At 40.4% G+C, this 19772-nt stretch overlaps 1 long non-coding RNA gene across 3 annotated transcripts; it reads right to left on the bottom strand.

Annotated features, from left to right (window-relative positions):
- Nucleotides 1–2928: 2928 nt before the first annotated feature.
- LOC310689760 lies at nt 2929–11154 on the bottom strand. 3 transcript variants are annotated; one of them, XR_014517641.1, is made up of 4 exons: nt 11064–11154; nt 8162–8322; nt 7934–8060; nt 2929–5505 (listed from the first exon to the last, which is right to left on the bottom strand). It is a non-coding gene; the product is annotated as an uncharacterized lncRNA (long non-coding RNA). The 3 variants fall into 3 exon arrangements; XR_014517642.1 differs by lacking the exon at nt 2929–5505 and adding an exon at nt 5896–6109; XR_014517643.1 differs by lacking the exon at nt 2929–5505 and adding an exon at nt 5896–6019.
- Between the last annotated feature and the right edge of the window lie 8618 nt (nt 11155–19772).

Raw genomic sequence — 19772 nt, 5'->3', positions numbered from 1 at the left:
TGTGTTGATAGCTTATTGATGACACTAAGCATTAGAATGTTTATGAACGTTCCAAGACATCACAGCAGCTCAGTGGCAGAGGTGGAGCTCATTTCAGCAAATTAAAGCTCCTGGCACACGGAGGACTGTGATGCGTGCCAGAGTGCACTGAAACACTGTTTACTTCCCTGCTGCAGCGGTACCTATTTATCTACTTTCATTGGTACTGCTAGGTTGGTAGGTACTGCTAGGTTGGTAGAAGCTGGGACACACCATTGTGTGGATTTGAATTGCTGACCTTCACTTGGCAAGCCCAAGAGGCTCAGTGGTTTATACCACTTCTACCTGCAGGATTTGTTTCAGATGGCGGGACTGGGAGACAATACCATAGCATCTTGGCTGCTTTTGTTGGCTGGAGATAAGAGTTGCAAAAGTTGGAGAAGTGTGAATTTTGAAGGATAGTTGTATGTTAATTGGCTTCTTGTTCCAGAACATGCAAATTAGGTAGGTTCGCCTTTAAATGTGAACCAAATATTTCCCATTCCTACTTCATGCAGAGGACTGCGCTCAAAAAGCCATAAAATTCCACAGGTACTTGTCAGGTCTCTGGAGACTTTCCTTTGGGATTCAGTGTAAGCATGAAATTGCAAGGTGTTGCAGCTGTTGTTCAGATCTATATGGAATGCTGGTGAAAACTGTCAATGATATCTGCTGTGCCAAGCCAGGAGAAGTGTGTTGTACTTGGGCAATGGAAGTGATCTGTTCAGTGCAGGATCACACTCCAGGATTCTCTGTGTAACCGCTTTATATCTGGTCCACTTGACAAGATGTCAGTGTATAAATATGTGTAAAAAGCACTCATATTTGAAGATGCCTCTACCAAATATTGAGTAGAATATTGAATTGCTTGCACTGGATCAAGGGCTCTGGGCAAGCAGTCTGTCTCCAACCATTCCATTCAGCCCTATAACTAACTTAACTGATCTAACACAGATTGTTTGACAGGTCTTGTTTTAAAGACATTCAAAAGCCAGTCACTCAAAAGAGCAGGCTTCTAAAAATTGCTACCAGGAATATGGGACATTCCTGAAGCCTCTTTGAAACACATCCACTTCTATCCAGTCTGTGAAGGAAATCTGCTAATAGTCAATGCATGGCATTAGGAACGGAATACAACCACGAAATTGCAGCCTTCAGACTGGAATGAAAGATGGGTTATGTCTGCTCCATTTCCTACTCTCAGATAATTATTGTCTTTATTGCAGCCCTTTACTGAAACGTCTGAAAGGGAAATTATCTGGATGGTTCTTGTGATGTCACTTTAGATTTGATTGTGCTCTTGTTTTATTTGTAAGGGCAGCTAAAGTTGCCACTGGCATCCTCTCTGTTTCCTAAGGTGCCTGCCATTAAAAATGGACACTGATTGACACTTACAGTGCAATCTTACACAGAAGTTACTCTGAGCTTAGTGAGACTTTCAATATAGGATTGCAGCCTAGGTGTACTGTGTGTTAGAAGCATGATATCACTGAGAGTACAAAGTACAGGGGAATTCTAGGGAAGAATAGATTACTAAGAGTTAGGGTTAGTCCACATGGGCACTTTGACTGTTCTTTTCATTCCTGGGTGCATTGTTGTGTGACGTACTGGGGGCACGCTGGAGGCCTGGGCAGGCTGGGTCGTCCTCTTATATACCTGCTGGGATTGACAAGGCATCTCATAAAATGAAAATCAGATAGGGGGGACTTGGGGAAGCTCACCTAACAATGTTTAGAAAAAATAAGGATAAGACAAGAATTTGTTTGTATTGTTTGTTTTTCTGTTTGTGTTGTTTAGCTGTGTTATAAAATGAATAAAAAAAATTGGGGGGGGGAGAGAAAGGGATTGACAAGGCATCTGACCACCCTCACCTGAATCTCATAGCTCTCCTGTAGCTGCCAAACCAATTAACCAACTAGAACTTGGAGACTCCAATAGAGAGCATTCCATGTCAAGAAGGAGGGCAAGTGGGCACTCTATCAAATGACAGGGCAGGAGTTACATGGAGCAGGGCATTTTCAATGGTGCTGCCCATTGTACACCTCGCTCTTCCCAGACCTGCTCTCTTTTGGCCTGTATTTTGGAGCTTTATAATTTAGGAAGACTTTGGAAGAACTGGTTGACAAGTCTTATCAGTTGCTGAGGTATGAGCGGATTTTATTTGCTGCTATTCTGTGCTTCTGGTGCACCAGGGTTTACACCAGCGTAATAGAGTTGGCCAGGATGCCAGAAGGGATACAATTTATGAGCTTTCTCCATTATCTGCACAGCAGGGGGTGTTCAGTCAACAGTGCAAAGGGTGAGCTGAAGCATTCCCTGCTGGTCACCAGCTTTCAGCAATAAGGGGTCGCTCTTTGGTAGTACCCAATTGGTTAGCTGTCAGATTCTAGAGCTCCCTATTGGTGGCTCTTAGGTAATTCACAAAATACAGAGTCCATTCATAAAACACAGTGTTCATTCATAAAGCAGTAACATAAATCTCCATTGCTACATATTGGGTGTATATTTCAGTGGTTGAACGTACAAGTTTATGGTCATGCTGTAGTGTAGTGGTTATGCGACTGTGAATAAAAGGTGGCTGGGCTCATTGTCTCGGGGTTTGGGGAGGAAGAGGTAACAAAACTGATTTCCAATAAGTGCCCCCCTTTATTTCCATAACAAGTCAGTGAGCCTGCACTCTGAATGGTGACACCAGGGACCTAGAAGGTGCTGAGCTTGTCAGTCCAACCCCTGCACAGTCTCATCAGGGCTGACCTTAAGGCAACTGGAGCAATTGGATGTTTCTGGGCTGTGAAGATAGGTGTTATAGGTTATTTGCCCCTGCACAGTGCAATCCTAAGCATATTTATTCAGACATAGGTCCCATCAAACTCAATGGGCCTTACTATCTATGAGTGTGTTTATTATTTATTTATTTCTCATGAGCCGTTTTCTGTATTCCTGCTCTATACAAACTCCTTAGGATTTTAAAATGTAAAGAAGTGAAGGTAAATGAGACAACAAACTCATTTGCAGGGTTTAGCACGATTTCTTCCAGTTTGTTCTGGGAGATTACTTCCATCCCACTTAAGATGCTAAGGTAAGAATTCACCAAATTAATCTCTCGATCCATGGTATCCAAAAACTCTGCTCCAAGTGTGATCTATCTGAGAACCAAAATTGGTTTCCATTTGGAGCAGGGCCTTTTCAGCGGTGGCTCTTAAAAGCTGTAAACTGCATTCCCTTCAGAGGTTTGCTTATGTTCATCTTTGTTCTCTTTAAAACAAAAATAGACGGATAAAATGGTTTCTTACTCCTTCAGGACTTTGAGAATTGGAATCAAATGGAAATATGTTTTTGATTTGTTCCCACTTGAGACTGACCCTGTGTTGTACTGTACAGAGCCCAGTCCTCTATTTGAAGGGCTATCTGTTTGAAGAACACTCTAGTCCAAGTCCAGCAGAATGAGTACAGCACAGGTCACCTGGTTAGACATCCACACTATGGTGAGGGATATGGTATTTATATTTAAACTACAACAGTTATGTCTACATTTGCATCTAGATAAATTAACACATGCAGATTTTATGTAAAGCTGTTTCCTGCTTTTCTTGGTGATGCGTTTCTTTCTCTTGGGTTGAGTCATAATTGGCTACTTGATTGGAATTTGTTTCAAATTATTTTGCTTATTCATTTTGAATTTTTTGTTTTAGTATCTGTGAAGAGTCTTGGAGACACTTTTTTCTTCAAAGGTAGCATAAACAAGTAGGGAAAAAATTAGTAATTCTGAGGGCGCAAAGCCTTTATTACCTTGCCTCTGTCCTGAAACACCATGGCTTTCGTTCACTCTTCCACACCTCTTGTTTCTTCATGTCTTTCTATTTAAAATACTTTTATTTTCTACTGCCCAGGCCACCTACCTTGGTTAACGTGGCAGCTTTCTTTCAGATACTTTCTGGCTTCATTAGAGCCAATGCAGAGTTTTTCTAGCTTCCTGGCCCCATGAGATGACTTCTAAACCACACAGGATCCGTACTGCATGCTTTCCCTGGGATCAGGAGGTCATAAATAAAACTCACATACTGTATTGCTTTTAAATGTATTGTGTTTTGAACTGCTGCCTTTCTTCCTTTTTGCCGCACTCTGCCAGGATTGTAAAAGGCCTGTGAGCCAATAAAACCCTGATTAGGCTGGATAGTCAGTGTGTTTATTTCACTGTAAACTTTTCAACATCCCTAAAGCAATCGCCGCTAGTGCTTTGAGGTTCTGCAGAAAACACTGAAAATGCATGAAGGAGGGAACACACACACACACACTTTCATTTCAGGGACAAGCTAGACAATGCATTATCATATTTGCGTACCTTTAAGATGGTCAAAAACTTATAGCAAAACCAAAGGGAAGAAAAGGAGGGCTGTGAGCTGAGAGTGGGGCATAGTTTGAAAATCTGCTCAGCCCTTTAATTCCCCTCAGCACATGCAGAATGCTTATAAAAGCCTTTGTCCTGAGTTCTAATTACCTTATGTGAGAATCCTATTAATGTTTTCTGCCTCTAATTCCCACCAAAAGAAGAAGATGCAAATGAGAGTGCAGCTATTCCAAATGTGTGGAGATACACATATGATATAGTGAGAAATGGCCGCTTACTTCTCTCCATGGTGAGTGGTAGTTGCGGCCCACCACAGTGATCCTCTCCCCGCAGAGCCTCGCATTTTACAAGTGGCCATTGCCACTCCTCCCTGGCTGCCATGGAGGTGCGTGGGCTTCCACCAAGCCCACCATCCAAATCGGCCTTTCTGTGGCAGTCTGGAGGGTGGGGTTTGGGGAGCGGACCTGAGGGATGCAGTCTTTCCTCAGGTCCATTCCTAGGCACTGCCCAGTGCCTATGCCAAAGATTTACCTACCTCTGAAATCAATAAAGTTGTGACCTTTTAATCCCTGACTGTTGTGGTGTCCATTTATTCATATACCCTAGATGGCCAGGCTTTGTGGGGACAGGGACTCCGTGGCTGCTCACACAATGCAAGGCAAAGGCATATGTATTTAAATGAGATTACTTGCATTGGAGACAACAGACTTCACAACTCCATATCATTAAAAATATATATATAAATAGGGGAGAGGATGATTGAAAGAGAGAGATCCAAAAAACCCCACACACCTGATGAAATAACTATTTTATGGTATGCATATGACTCCTTCAAAGGAACTTTCTCGAAAGTGGGCATACTGTTAGGATTTCATGTAGCAGATACCTCTCCGTATTTTTCTTTTCTTTTCAAAAGCTAAGATGTGTTTCTAAAGGAACACAATCAAGTTGCCAGTTTAAAATTCAGTATGGCATTCAGAGAGTCTGGTCTCTGGTGCTGACCTCCTGTCATTTTCATCTGTAACATGAAGGTGGCACCATGATAAAGGAGCGGCTAAGAGACAAGATAGGGAGATTAAATTGAAGGATCCAGAGAGTTGTAGCAGTGTGCAGCATATAAGCAGGTATGCATAACAGATCTAAAGGATAAAGACATAAGATAACAAATAGTAGGTGATATGGTGCTGAACGGGGGCAGGAGGAGAGAAAGGAGTTTAAACTTATTGCAAATAAAATGGCAGGATTCGTGGGAGGGATTAGGGTGAAATGATGACAGCGGCATGGTTGGTTGGTGACTGTGGATTCAATTACCATATCAAACATAGTCTCTCCAGATGCTTAGAAAGTTGGGGCAATCTTAATCTCTTTTAGTATTTTAACTTTTGTATGTTTTAAAGTAGGGTTGTAATTTTTCTCTTGATTTTTCTTGTATCTTTTGTAAATTGCTTTGAGGTTGTTGTTTTACAGCCAAGCAGTGTATACCATAAATTTTATGAAATAAATCAGTAACATTTCTTCTATGAATTGTGTTTATTAGGCTAACACTGTCTATTCTAGCTTTGCCCAGCTTGGTTCCCTTCAGATGTTTTGGGCTATAATTCCCATCAACTGCAGTGTTTGCAAGCATACTGTCGGAGCCTGATGGAGTTACATCTTAAACAATATGGAGGATGGAAGGCTGGTCTAATCAGTCTGCAACCATTCAAGCATAGGCAGCATATGCAAATCTGCTTGGGATTGTCGCTGAAGAAGGGCAAATAATTGCTTCCTTCACTTTGGATAAAAATGCAGTCTTGATTGCTACACCTCTTAAAATTTGGGTGTGATTGGGAACACATGAACAACCCTTAGCCAAGACCACATAGTGTGTAGTGTGTTATCTGTATTTTGAAAGCTGAATTTTGCAAGAATTCTGGAATTAAAAGTAATCCTCTAGGCAATATCCACAGTGATGTAATCTATTGCCATTTCCTGTTTATATAACTGGTACATCATGATGAGTTAATCAAAATACATGGCTCCTGCTGATTAGCTGTGCAACTAATGAATTGTGCAGTAATAGAACTAGTAAAAAAATGGTCATGCAGTTTTAAAAGGATTTCCTTTTGAGGCTTGCCTTCATATTTTACAGGATTTTGAGTCCCCCACCCTTATAATTGGGCAGAGAACTGCAGTTTGAACATGATAATATAACATTATTCACTGCAGATACCAAGTATCTTTTCTACCTCCAGTTCTGCGTAAACAATAGTTTTGGCATGTGATTTTGTGGGGCCAGATAAGTTGTTATGGTTTCTAATCTTTGGATGTTCTGAGTGTGTTTTGACTGTCACATCTGGAGAAGAATGAAAAGTGAGCCCACTTGGCTTCAAATGATGACCCAGAAGTGTTAAGGAGGCAGCAAACCAGCATGGAAGGTAGATACATAGGGGATTTTTTTGTTTATTGGGTTGCAGGACTTACTTTTGGAATAAGCATTCATAGAGTAGGACACTGAGGAAACTTCCAGACTTGCTATAGAGTGGGTGGAATTCACTTGCATATCAGCAAAGTGGATTTGACTTTGGCACACAAAAAAGACATGGACTTTTTGCAGTAAGGAAAGTGATGGGGAAATGCTTTGTATAGGGATAACAAGTGATTGTCACAACATTGTATAACTTTCCCGAAAACACAAACAAATGCTCAGTATGTGGCAATCTTGTATAGCCTCCCTGTAAACGGTGTTGCAGAAAATCAGGATGAATACTCAGTAAACATAATCTTGAAGCAACTTTTGTTTCACTGAGTTAAACTGAGTTATGTTTTAGATTAGTCTACAGAAAACATTCCTCATATAGCACATCATTTAATGCATGAAGATACAATATAAAGAAAAAAGCTTTTAAAGCAAAAATTGGAGATTAATTGAAAGTTGTCAAGTATTGAAATTGACCCAAAAGTTTGACAATAATATAAAACATCCAAAAGGACAAAGGAAGAATGCGAGAAAAAGTGGAACCACTAGGTAACAATATCAATGACCTTTGTTGAGTCTATGAAATACTAAGTGATGAAAACTGTGTTAGATTTGTAGCTAAGAGCTTTAACTAGAATATCATTTGACCAGTGTTAAGCATACTTAAGTTCCATTGATTTCTGTGGGAAACTGAAGCACATGCTAACTTCCTCCAAAAGGAATTGAATGGGATTTGGGAATCCTGCCTTTTAAGAAAAGAAAGAAATAGGGGTGGGGCATTTCTGTAAACGAATTATTCTTTCTCCTAAAGTTTCAAAGATGAGTGAGGTGGTGGTAAAGAAGATAGAATTATTGTTTAAGATATAAGCCTGTAAATAGGCTATTATAAACTGGAGTGTTCTGACATGTTAGCAGCAGCTTGGCATTTTCATACAACTGGAAGAAGGTGATTATTTTGAAATGACAGATACAAATATAGTGTTCTAAGCCTTATAACTACATTACTTATTATAGGATTTTAAAAAGGCAAACTACTAAAAACATACAGAAGCAACAAAACACACGTTAGAAAACTAGTGGTATAAAAATGCTGGCTTTTACGGACTTACCCTTGGAATTTCATTTGGGTGGCAAAACATTTTTCCCAGGCCAGGGAATTTCTTTCTCAAATGCAGCATTGATTTCCTCAAAACTTGCTGTAGAAAGCAGTTGCAGGGTTCTTAAAATATGTTCATTCTTTTTTGAAAAACAACAACAACTTAATTTATTTTTACACACACCTACAAAAATCAACACAATATAAATGTTGGCATTGGGTTGGATCCAGAGAAACTTACTACAATGGAATATCTTCCATTGGAGAAAAGTATGTCATCTCCTTGGGATAACTGTTGCCTCCACTGGAAAAAGACCCTTGGAAAAGCTTCTCTGGGTCCAGCCTGCTAACACTGACATGAAAGTTACAACTCACATTTAAAATACACTTCTTCCTTGATGCCTGTATAACAAAAAAACCCAGTGTCATAAACAAAAGCTACCGGTAAATGTTCCGTTGTATTTATGCCATTGCTTTTTTTTGTCCAAAGTCTCCCAAAAATATTAGTACAAATGAATATACAATAAAAGTTCAATCAGTACAATCAATCAAAATGACATAAAATAGAAAAATCAACCAATAGTCACCAATCGCACTGGATATGCTTTCACCATAGACACAGTATTCCACCTGTTTCACAGCCTCTACCCTCCCAGTGCTGCTCCAGTCTCTCACCTGGGAACAAGCTTATCCCGTAACCAACAGCCCAGGTGGAATGTCCATGCCCACATCATACTCCAAACGGTCACACCCCCTTTAGCGTCACCTGTATTGGGGCTGGCTTGCTGGCAGTGACCCAATGTCATTCTGGATAAATAGGCGTCATTCCTGGAAACCAGCTATAGCCATGGCAAGTTCTTGCGCTTCATAGATAGGTCTAGTTGGCCAAACCTTTTGGCTCCTCCAGTAGGCTGCTGTTCTGCAGGTGCCGCAGAAAAGGACTGGGGAGGCTAAACTGAATGCCCATCTCCCAGCCAGCAGTAGTCCTGTTCTGCTTCCTGCCTCCTGGGCTTGTAAAACAGTGAGCTGTGAAAAGACCACTCCCCCCACCCTCCAAGAAAACAGCATGTCTCTTGTATTAGTGAAACTGGTAGCTCAGTCTGCAGAGCATGAGACTCTTAATCCCAGGGTTGTGGGTTTGAGCCCCACGTTGGGTGAAAGTTTCCTGCATTGCAGGGAGTCGGATGAGATGATCCTTGTGTCCTCTTTCATCCCCACAATTCTATAGTTCTATGACTAAAAGAAAAAAGGCTGTGGAGGATAAGAGCTTTTGCTGGTGGCATATTAGTTGCCAGATGGAACATAGTGGATCCTCCTCCATTCAGTGTATGGTACAAGTAGGATTTTATTATCCATGCGGCTGGGGAATCTGGTCAGTACAAATACCTGTTGTACAAATACAGTACAAATACCTGTTGAACTGTGTTGAGCTCAGAATATCCTTCTGCAGGGGAGTGGAACGTGCACCATATAACATTTCCACCCTGTAGATCTTTTGCACTGATTTCTTGTTAATTTGGAATATAAATACACATAGGAGAGGTGTGCCCGCCCCCCCACAAAAAGCATGTTCTGTGCTATGCACAATACATGACAATAGAAGAGAACTTGAGGGTGGAGAGAGTGTTAAACTTGAATGAGCTTTGGGAATCCTTAACATTTTACAGGGGAAAGTATTTGAACATACTTTTGACAGTGTTTTAATGTGCTTCTTTCATCCGCAAGGAACCACATTTTACAATGCAGGGTAGGTATTATTTAATTACAGGTTGAGACCAAAAAGAGAGGAGGTGTTGATGACTGTTTAATCTCCTTATGTTATTATCTAACAAGTGGTCTTGAGAGAATACCCAACGTGTTGAATTGATTCTCTCGCGCTATGCTAGCTATTTGTGTATACATAATGACAACAAGCACAATGGTGACTCTGTTATTTGGACTACTGCCAGCTCACTGCCACTTCCTTCACTTTGAGCTTGACGGAGGGAATGATCTTACTTCATTGGCTGTAGAGGAACTGGTGTGGACATGAGAAGAACTGACATGGACCACTTCCAGATGGTTGCGAATTCCTGGTGGGATTTAATCGCATACCAGCAAAAGCAGGTTGTGCCATTTGAGTTTATTCAGTGGTTCCCCCCCCCCATGTAATTTTTGCAGTTTAAAAATTGACAGGAAAATGCCTTGGAAAGTATAGAATAGCACTTGCTATTAGACGCAAAGTTGTCTAATGTTTTCCACTGGACCCACTGGGGAGGAAGGGCAGGATAGAAGACAGACAGACAGACAGACAGACAGACAGACAGATAGATAACAACATCCCTGGAAAAAAAATAATCAGAAAAAAACTCTCAAAAATAGGGACATCTGAACTCCCCACATACTGTGTAAACAAATGAAGATGGATGCGTATTTAAACAGGTTATATGGAAGCAACCATGTATCCTTTCCTTTTCTCTTTAAGAAGGTTTGGCATGAAAGAGGACAAGGGTCTAAATGGCAGGGCTAGTCTCTCCTCATTCACATTCATTTAACCCCTCTACAGTGCCTAATCCATGTCAGGGTGGACATCACAACTCCAGATGTTTAATTTCCTCGGAAGTCTCTTGGGAACTTGTCAAAGACTTTCTGCAAGGCAATATAATAACATTATTTGCTTTCCTTCTTCCCTTACTTCTTTCCCCCTTCAGGCCAAGTCCTTAAGTCTTCTTATAGAGTTAGAGGAAAGCAACAGACTGAAGCTTACACCAGCAAGCACTGCTCTTTAATTCTTTAATTCTGCATACTTATGGTAGCACCTGTATTTATTATCAAACAGCATTAACAGCAGAGGGTTTCTTGTCATGTAGACAGAAGAGAAATTGTTTTCTTTGGGAAAAGGAAAGCCAAGGCAAATATGAATTACTTTATTGGAATGCAAGATGGACAGGAAATAAAATCAAAGGTCAACAGTAATTGTGGCTTTGTCTAGTAAAGTGATATCTTTACTGCACATTAATTTTCTTCCTGCCATTCCTTTGTCTCTCATTTTTGGCAGCTGAGCTCAGAGGCCCAAAATGGGAAAAAGATAATGGGTTACGATCAATGCTCGTAGACCAGACAGCTAATCTGAACTTAACCAAAAAGTCAATATTTAGCTCTACCTTATCAGCGAAGAAATGTCAAGCATAGAGGTAGACATGAACAAATTTCCAACCGATTTCTTTCTTGCGTGCTTCTGCGGTCAAAGCTGCATGGAAGAGTTTCAGCATCAGATAAGACAAAACTGCCTTTGAAGGAAAAAGAAATGTAACAAACAGCCAACTTGCAAATGCAAGAGACTGTCGTTTATGAGGCAAAACCAACGTCAACAATTCATTCTAATCTCTCCTCACACATTCTATTGGTTACCTCCCAGTCCCTGTGATGCTAGCAGCTGATAGTTACATGCTGCAGGCCAGTCTTTAGCAGATAAGGGGAACTGTTTTCTTCCTGTGAAGCCCTCATTTATTGTGGCTGAAAAACAATAGGCACCAATGGTTTGCATTCCAAAGTTGGAAAGCTATAGTAGAGCATAGTATGGTTCTTTGTAAATGGGCAAATATAATTAAAACTTCGGCCTTGAAATGCATGGTTCATTTATGAAAATCCCAATGGTCATTTCTCTCCAAGGCTGGATTCGTCGCTACCAAAAACAACAATAACAACAACAACTACCAGGTATATAGATGCCTTTGCAATGGCATAATTGCCTGAAAGTTTTCTAATATGATGTTTCTGGTTTTCCTTTACATTCTCTGCTGTGCAGAACATAGCAATCCTTCTGTTATCACAGCAAGGCAGAAGCAGTGGGCAAGTTCGTTCAGATTGAGGAAAACTGAATATGTTATATATTTATTTGAAAAATATATAAACCACCCTCTATCCCCTTCATCCACGAGTTCCAAGATGGTGTACAAATACAATAAAAAAACCATGACCTTCATAATGAATAACAAATTGAGAGGCAAAAACTATTGATGAAAAAACTGCAAAGCAGGGCTAAAATTTAATTATCTGGACAAATAAGAATGTCTTAGCCTGGTGCAGCAGTGAGCATGAAGCCTATTTGGGGACAGCATCCCAAAGCTGGTCTGCACAAATTCCGGTTCCTCGATCGTACCACTTCAGTCAGCAGGCAGGGTGGGGGTGCATGTTGGAATTTTGCTCCACAAATTAAAACAAATAATTGCTGTGTGGAAACAACTTCATGCTGTGTACTGGCACCTCTTTTTTTCATTTTCGGGTTTTGTTTTTTTTTTTTTTTGGTTAAAAAGTGTGACACTGTAACAACTTTATGGTGAGTACTGGCGCCTACTTTTCTAAAAAAATAAGCATGGCATATGGTACAAAATAAGCACTGTACCCATGAAATAGATATTAAAACCAATACTGTTGAAAGGAATCATATCACTTAGCATACTCTTTAAAATTTCAGAAACCCAAACAATGCTGATGATTATAATATGAAGACTTGTTTGCTGAGTCTATTTTTGGTCTGCACTGGTTATGTTGAGAATGAATGGTTGTTCCTCAAGTTATAGTAAGCAAAAATATTTATGAGTGACAAAGTGAACAATGCAACCTGCAGATTAGTGTGAAATTGTAGTGTTATCTCATTGGGCTTATCATTAGTCACAGCAGAAGATAAAGGGCTATCAATCGATCTGTACTTACACTGAAAAGCTTTCCTGCTATAAGTTTCAGATTTCAAGCTCACAGCATGGATTGTACATGTTTTACATGTAGAATGAAAGCCAGTTATGAACTACTGTATATGGGGGATGTGAAATCTGAATATGTGCCCTTTATATATGTTTACCCATTCTTAATTCATTGTTTTTGAATATTGAGAAAGTTGGCCCAATCTGAAATGTTGTTTTGCTTGCCCTGTTTCTCAGTTTGCAGACATGGTTCATGGCCATTTCTCCAATCTGATGTGCTCAACTTCTCTGGCTAGTCTCACTTCTAGTGCCATATTCAGCTCAACTCTTCATATATGAACAATAGCCCTAAATATGACACTCTGTAGCAGAAAGTAGACATTATAACTGCAGTTGGAACCTAAATCTTTAGAAATGATTTCCAAAAGCCATGTAGGACCTACAAACTGAGCTGCATGCTATCTTGCTTTAAGGAGAAGTATAAAATTTACCGACTAATCCCTAGTATGTTATTTCAGACACAAAACCTACGTAGTTCAATGTGGCTTCCTAACAAGGGTATTCAGAACTGTAGCTTATTTGCACAAGAAGCATATTCAAAATCAGTGAATTCCACATCTACCATTTCACATCCTTGTGATTCCATCCCTGGATGAAGTATGCTGTTCTTTGACCTGGGGAAGGACTTTCTCATTGATGGCTCCATGCTTCTAAAAAGCCCCACCCTCAAATGTGATTTGCACAAACTCTGTGCAATTTTAGGCACCAGTTAAAAATGCTTTTGGCAGGGATGAAGGAATGGGTTTCCAAAACCCAAAACTGACTGTGCAGGCAGTTTTTAAACTGCACCAAAATCCCAATTTCTCCTTAGCTAAAATGCATAAACTTTAGCCGTTGAGCAAATGCAAAACAAGAACACAGCTCTCTCCCTTATCAGTTTGACGGCAAGACTGGCCTTGACTTTACCAGTAGAACAGACACAGACATATCTTATGTCCTGACCACAAATGACGCAGAGACCCAAGTCTGGGACTAATGCCAGAGCATGTTCTCGGAAGTAGTGACCTCTTGCTCCAAGATAGGAGTAGGAACAGGAATATCCTTTTATGGTCAGGAGTGCAGGAAGGAAATCCCTTTTATGGTTAAGAGTGCTGGAGCAGGAACATATGTGATGTCAACCTACGTATACAAGCTGACGTGGTTGGAAGGAGGGAGAGGGTGCCTGGAGGATATATATACTGCATGAAACTTGTCATTTCTTTGTACTTGCTGTGGACTCACCACGCAGGTGCCTTCTGTTATCCGGAGAGCAGAATAAACTCTTTCTTTGAACCAACCTCGGTGTCATTTTGACTTCCTTCCTCCTGTCCCGGAGCAATGCAGACCCAATCGGTGAACTCCAATAAGGCTACAGGGACAGGACATGGGGAGGGGAGGTTATGAGCTGAGGTTGGTTTACAATTGGAAGAACAGCTGTTGGTAATGTCTACTGTGAATTTTAATGTTTAGGGTTTAAAATGTTGTTATTATTTCGTGGTTCTTAAATAATTAATTCTAATCCACCTGGGATCATTAAGCGAGGAAGGACAGGATATAGATTTAACAACAACAACAACCCTGTGGGGTTGACTATACTGCCCAGCTGATGGATTTATGGAAGTAGTGACTGATGCAATGCTCATAACTACTGACGGAATGCACTATTTCTATTTTACATCAGATGAAAACCTTAATATATTTGGGGGGGACCCTAAAGATAAGAGAATCTAGTACAGATGGAAAGCACTAACACACAGCTGAATCTGATATATACATTGGAAAGTTGTTTGTTTGACTCCTCTATGGATTACAGTCAACAAACTTTTCTTCAGCACAAACACATTGAAATTAATGGTGTTGTGTCAGTCTACTCTTGAGTAGAAGTTAGTTGAATACTACCCTATGGATTTGGATATGGCTTAAGTTTTTGTAACCAAATATTGCATGGTAATTTTTGAGATCAAGAAGCACGGTTTTGTCTACATTTGGATACAATTAGATGAAGCAAGATGACAGGCGGAACCTTTAAAAACTGCACCAATTTTTTGGTTTCTTAGAATTCCTGAGCAACCCTGGGTACAAGGCTGCTAGTACAGAAATAAATTGCAGTATTCTTATTTGGGTTTTTCCTGTATTAGACAGAGAGCAGGTTAGAAAAGGTTCCCTAGATCCAATGAGGTTTTGTCTTTCTTTTTCGACTCTCATCCCCCACTCACCCATCTAATCAGTTTTATGAGAATTCATGCCAGCACCCCTTCCCCAATACCACAAACCCATCAAGTATCATTGTAGGAAAAAAGGAATGCAAAAGATGCAAGTATTGGCATTCCTTTTATTTTAAAAGAAAAGCCGTCCAGGGGTATGCACATTCGCGCCAGCCTCCCATCCTACAGATGACCAAAGATAAACTGGTTATTAGACTTGTTCATCCAAATTACAGGAGAGTATATTTGCATTGGCAGTGGTGGGTAAAAGAATATAAGGTTTTCTATGACAATGTAAACCCCCAGTTGAGAGGAAATGCTGAATGAATGTAAACCATCTGTAAGCTACCCACAGCAGCTTGGCAATTTAGCACAATCACACTGCTCTGAGACTGCTACAGGGCAACATTCCCAACTGTCAAACACACACTGTCATTTTAAACTCGAGTTTCTATTGAAACCAGTGGCGTTCATCTCTCAGTCTTAGAATTGTGGAGCAACTGTTCCAGATCTAGGCTCTCCTGTTATTTGAGTCAATGTTTAATATCTTCATGCCCTATTGAATTTCTTTAATACTAGCATTTGGGGTGAAAAGTTTAAAAAAGCGATCCTTGATGCCTGAATGTATGTGTGTGTGTGTGTGTGTGTGTGTGTGAGAGAGAGAGAGAGAGAGAGAGAGAGAGAGAGACTCTCATTTAGATTAACTAATTGTGAGCCAGTTTTCTGTCTGAATTGTTTGACATATACTTCTTATCTTGGCCATGAGTCATTGTAGTCTGTTGCTGTAATGTGTAATTTCAAATAACAAACATTTTGTTAATTAATGTGATTTTAATATGCAGTTTAAAAAACAAAGATATATTCCTTTCTCATGAGTTTTACTACGATCTAATCCAGGCTTCCTCAGCCTTGGCCCTCCAGATGTTTTGAGACTACAATTCCCACCATCCCTGACCACTGGCCCTGCTAGCTAGGGATCATGTGAGTTGTAGAACAAAAACATCTCTAGGGCTGAGGTTGAGGAAGCCTGATCTAATCTGTAAAGTGGTACTGAGGAACCCTAGGCCAAAGTACTATTTTGTTTTGACACCTAATCTTTTGCAGGAACCGTTGCACGGCTCTTTTGAAAACAGGCATAGCAAACCACATGTCCGATACTGTGTTGTATAAACATTCTCAAACAGCAAATTATAATACAGAAATGTTCTTGGGTTTGGATATTGCTAATAACCTCTCAACCCACATATATTCCACTTTCTTATATATGACTTTAGGACAGTGCTTCTTATGATGTTTATGGGATGAGGCCATGGATTCAGAGGAGATTTCTCTCAGAACCAGTCTCCACTATCTCTGAAGCACTGGCACATGATGAGCCTATTTTGCCCTCACCACTCTAGTCCATGTAGTTTGCATTTCCAGATCCCAAGGCTGCCACACCAGAGGACTTGAGCAGATGTTGGAGTCAATGTCTGTTAAATTATTTTTATTCATTTCATTTCTATACCGCTTTATATTAACAATAAATCTCAGAGTGGTTTACAACACATTAAAACCTCAAATAAAGCAATCCAGCAAAACATTACTGAAAAAAGGCAAATACAGTGGTGCCTCGCAAGACGAAAAGAATCCGTTCTGTGATTCTCTTCGTCTAGCGGTTTTTTCGTCTTGCGAAGCAAGCCCATTGACGGATTAGTGGATTAGCGCTTTTAGCGGCTTTTAGCAGCTTTTAGCAGCTTTTAGCAGCTTTTAGCGGCTTATCGGCTTATCGGATCAGCTGATAAGCGGCTTAGCGGCTTAGAAAAAGGGGGGGAACCCGCAGGAACTCGCAAGACATTTTCGTCTTGCGAAGCAAGCCCATAGGAGATTTGTTTTGCCAAGCACCTCCAAAATGGAAAACTCTTTCGTCTAGCGAGTTTTCCGTCTTGCGAGGCATTCGTCTTGCGGGGCACCACTGTATAAAGTATACATTCAAATAAACAAAGTTAACAAGAAACTAAAATGTTATCTTAAATATTTCAAAAGAAAACATTGCAAAAGTCAACTACAGAATGCACATTTAACTTAGCAATGTTAACAAAAATTGTAAACTTTTAAAAAAATTATTAAAGAAGTCAAAATAAAATGCACATTTAAAACATCATAATTAGCAAAAGAATAAAATATGATAATAAGCCTAGAACGTAACTGCTGCTGTTGTTTCCAGTCCTGCCAATGGTGGTTCATGGCAGGTGGTGGCTCAGGCTCAATGACCTGGGTCTACACTAATAGACAGCCAAGTTGGTCTCTGGCCTCATATGTAGCATCAGCTTTTGTAGTTGGAATCCATCAAGGCTCTGCCCTCCCAGGCCAGGTGAAAAAATACCTGCAAGGCAGGGGGCAAATTTTCCAGGACTCACAGCCAAGATAGTCTTTAATGGAAGAAGCTTCTGTCATCGAAGGTGGAATTAGCCACCCAGCTGGAGCTCTGTTGAAGGCTCAAGGTGGAGTTGTCTGCTGCTGAAGCAACATTTGAGCCTTGCTCCTATGAGGCTGCAGCCTACATGCTCCATAGAGCTGTCCAGGGTGCTGTCTGTATCCTCAATTCCTACCCTGCCTGAACCTTGACTTGGCTTCACCTTGCCTTGGTTGAGTTTGCTTTGCTCTGCTGAAACAGGGACATAGCCCTATTTGCCTCACCTGACTATACTTTGTCAGGGCTGAATCTTCAGCTATGAACATCCTGCTTGGGGTGTTCTTGCATTGCTGTTGCCATGGCTTGGAAAAGAACATTAGCTTTTTTATTGAAAGTGTTTTGCTCCGTGAAATATCACTCTGCCTTTCGTTTCTTTTCCTTGCATATACCCCTGACATTTATTTTCCTTCCTCTCTCTGCAATGGATTCTTGTCTCCCTCCTACTCTTCAATCCTTGATCTTTCTGCCAAGTGAGGCAGCTGAGTCCAGCCCACCAGGTGGTTGCTGGCACCATTCAGCTACATTCTGTTCTACCTCCTGCTGTTCTTAGTCAGGATTGTGGAGGCATCCACAAATCCTGGCCCTCGAGGGTATTGGCTTAAGCCACTGCTGCTGCTGATTTTTGTCAGAGGCAAAGTCAGAGCTTGCTCTTCTGATTTAAGAAAAAAAAAATGTTCCAATGACAGTTGTAAAGGTCATTTTCATTTTTATTTTTTTGTCTTCTGCAAATCTCTGAAACTATTCCATGATGATTTTGGACTTATTTTCCCCATACCTAATGGGAAATTACAAACTTAGTTTAGTATCATGGCAGCATACACACACCAAGTAAAAAAGTCCATTCTAATTAAATCCATATTTTAAAAGTGTTTTTGTTTCCCCTGGGTAAGATATTCACCCCCCCCCCCAATTGAAAGTATTAGGGACATAGGAAGTTACCTTCTTCCATCTAGTTCAGTGCTGCCCACACAGAGCAGCAGAGCTTTCTATAGTTTTAGACATTGGACATTCTCACCCTACCTGGAAATTGAACCTAGGAACTCCTATGCTCAAAGCAGATACTGTACCACTGTTAAATCTCCCCCTGAATCCAATCATATTTGAGGAGGTGTGTAGCCATTAAAGAGGAAGATAGGCAGCAGACTGGCCACTTTTTGGAGGTAGCCAATAAGAGATCCCTCTGAGCTATGACATGTTTACACTGCAGAACTAAAGCACATTTGTTGGATGAGGTAGTGATCCACAAATCTCTCTCTCTCTCTCTCTCTCTCTCTCTCTCTCTCTCTCTCTCACACACACACACACACACACACACACACACACCATCAATCCTTTTTTGCACAGTGGAGGAGTGATACTTTAGCATATATACAAAGCGGGGGTGGGAAACCTTTGACCTTCCAGATGTTGCTGAACTACAACTCCCAGCAGTCCCAACAAGCCTTGATTATAGCAGTTGTAGTTTAGCAATATCTGGAAGGTCAAAGGTTCTCCACACCTGATATAAAGTAAAATGCTACCATATGTACGTAGGCCTGATCTTTCTCCCCTTTGTTGAGAGGGGAACAGTCACACAAATTGCACATTAAGCCCTCATTTCATGTGTTTTTTTGTGTGTGGTGAGGCAGAGACCAGACCTTTGGTTGGGTAGAGATATGAATCAGCCCTGTGTGATTTGCTCAGAGTAGTGAGCAGAGCTGGACAAATTCATTTCAAATAAGGGCAACATTACCACCACTATTAATTTATTAATGCCTTCAAAACCACCACCTCAAGGCAATTTATGCATTTTGTTGACCTATGGATTTTAAAGTTGCCTTCTGAATGTACCTCATGGTTTTAAAAATCAAGTTTAATTCTACATTGGTTCTGACAATTTTCTACTGAAACCAGACTTATGTGCACACCTTAAAATTCAGTTTGGAAAAGTATTTAGTTATAAGTGTAACTGTTATGAAGTAGTATTTTCTTTTCTGCAACGGGGAGACACAACTCTGAAATGTTGAGGACTGAATTAGATGATATATGTGTCTGGCTTGTGATACACTCACTGTTTAATAAGCCCACCAAATACTAAATTTTTACTAGTGTGACATTATACATAAAGCCAAATTCATCATACAGTTTTAATGCTGACCTCCTACTGTGTTTTGCACTGAGAACTGAGCCAGGATGTTACTCTTGGCTTAGAGTTATGGCATGATACAGGAGACTGAATACTGAGGCTTGGGTTATGAATGCCTTGACACAAGACAGTCAGTCAGTATTCTCACTGCAACCTGGAGATACTGCAGACTGCAATTTCTTAGCTCAAATCTTAGTTATTTTGCCAATCAATGTTAAAAATAAATACTTTGCCAAAATGTCTTTCAGGTCTCTATGCAATCATTTGATTTTCATCTGTGCCTCATTAAAAGCTATTTTACTAGCACTGAGATTCTCTGCATATATAAGCCAACCTTGGCCTTAGGT

Source organism: Podarcis liolepis (genome assembly GCF_965112155.1).
Source record: "Podarcis liolepis genome assembly, chromosome: 12".
In the NCBI taxonomy this organism is placed as follows: Eukaryota; Metazoa; Chordata; class Lepidosauria; order Squamata; family Lacertidae; genus Podarcis; species Podarcis liolepis.
Note: the sequence above shows the minus strand (reverse complement) of the source record. Positions and strands in the feature narration are given on the sequence as shown.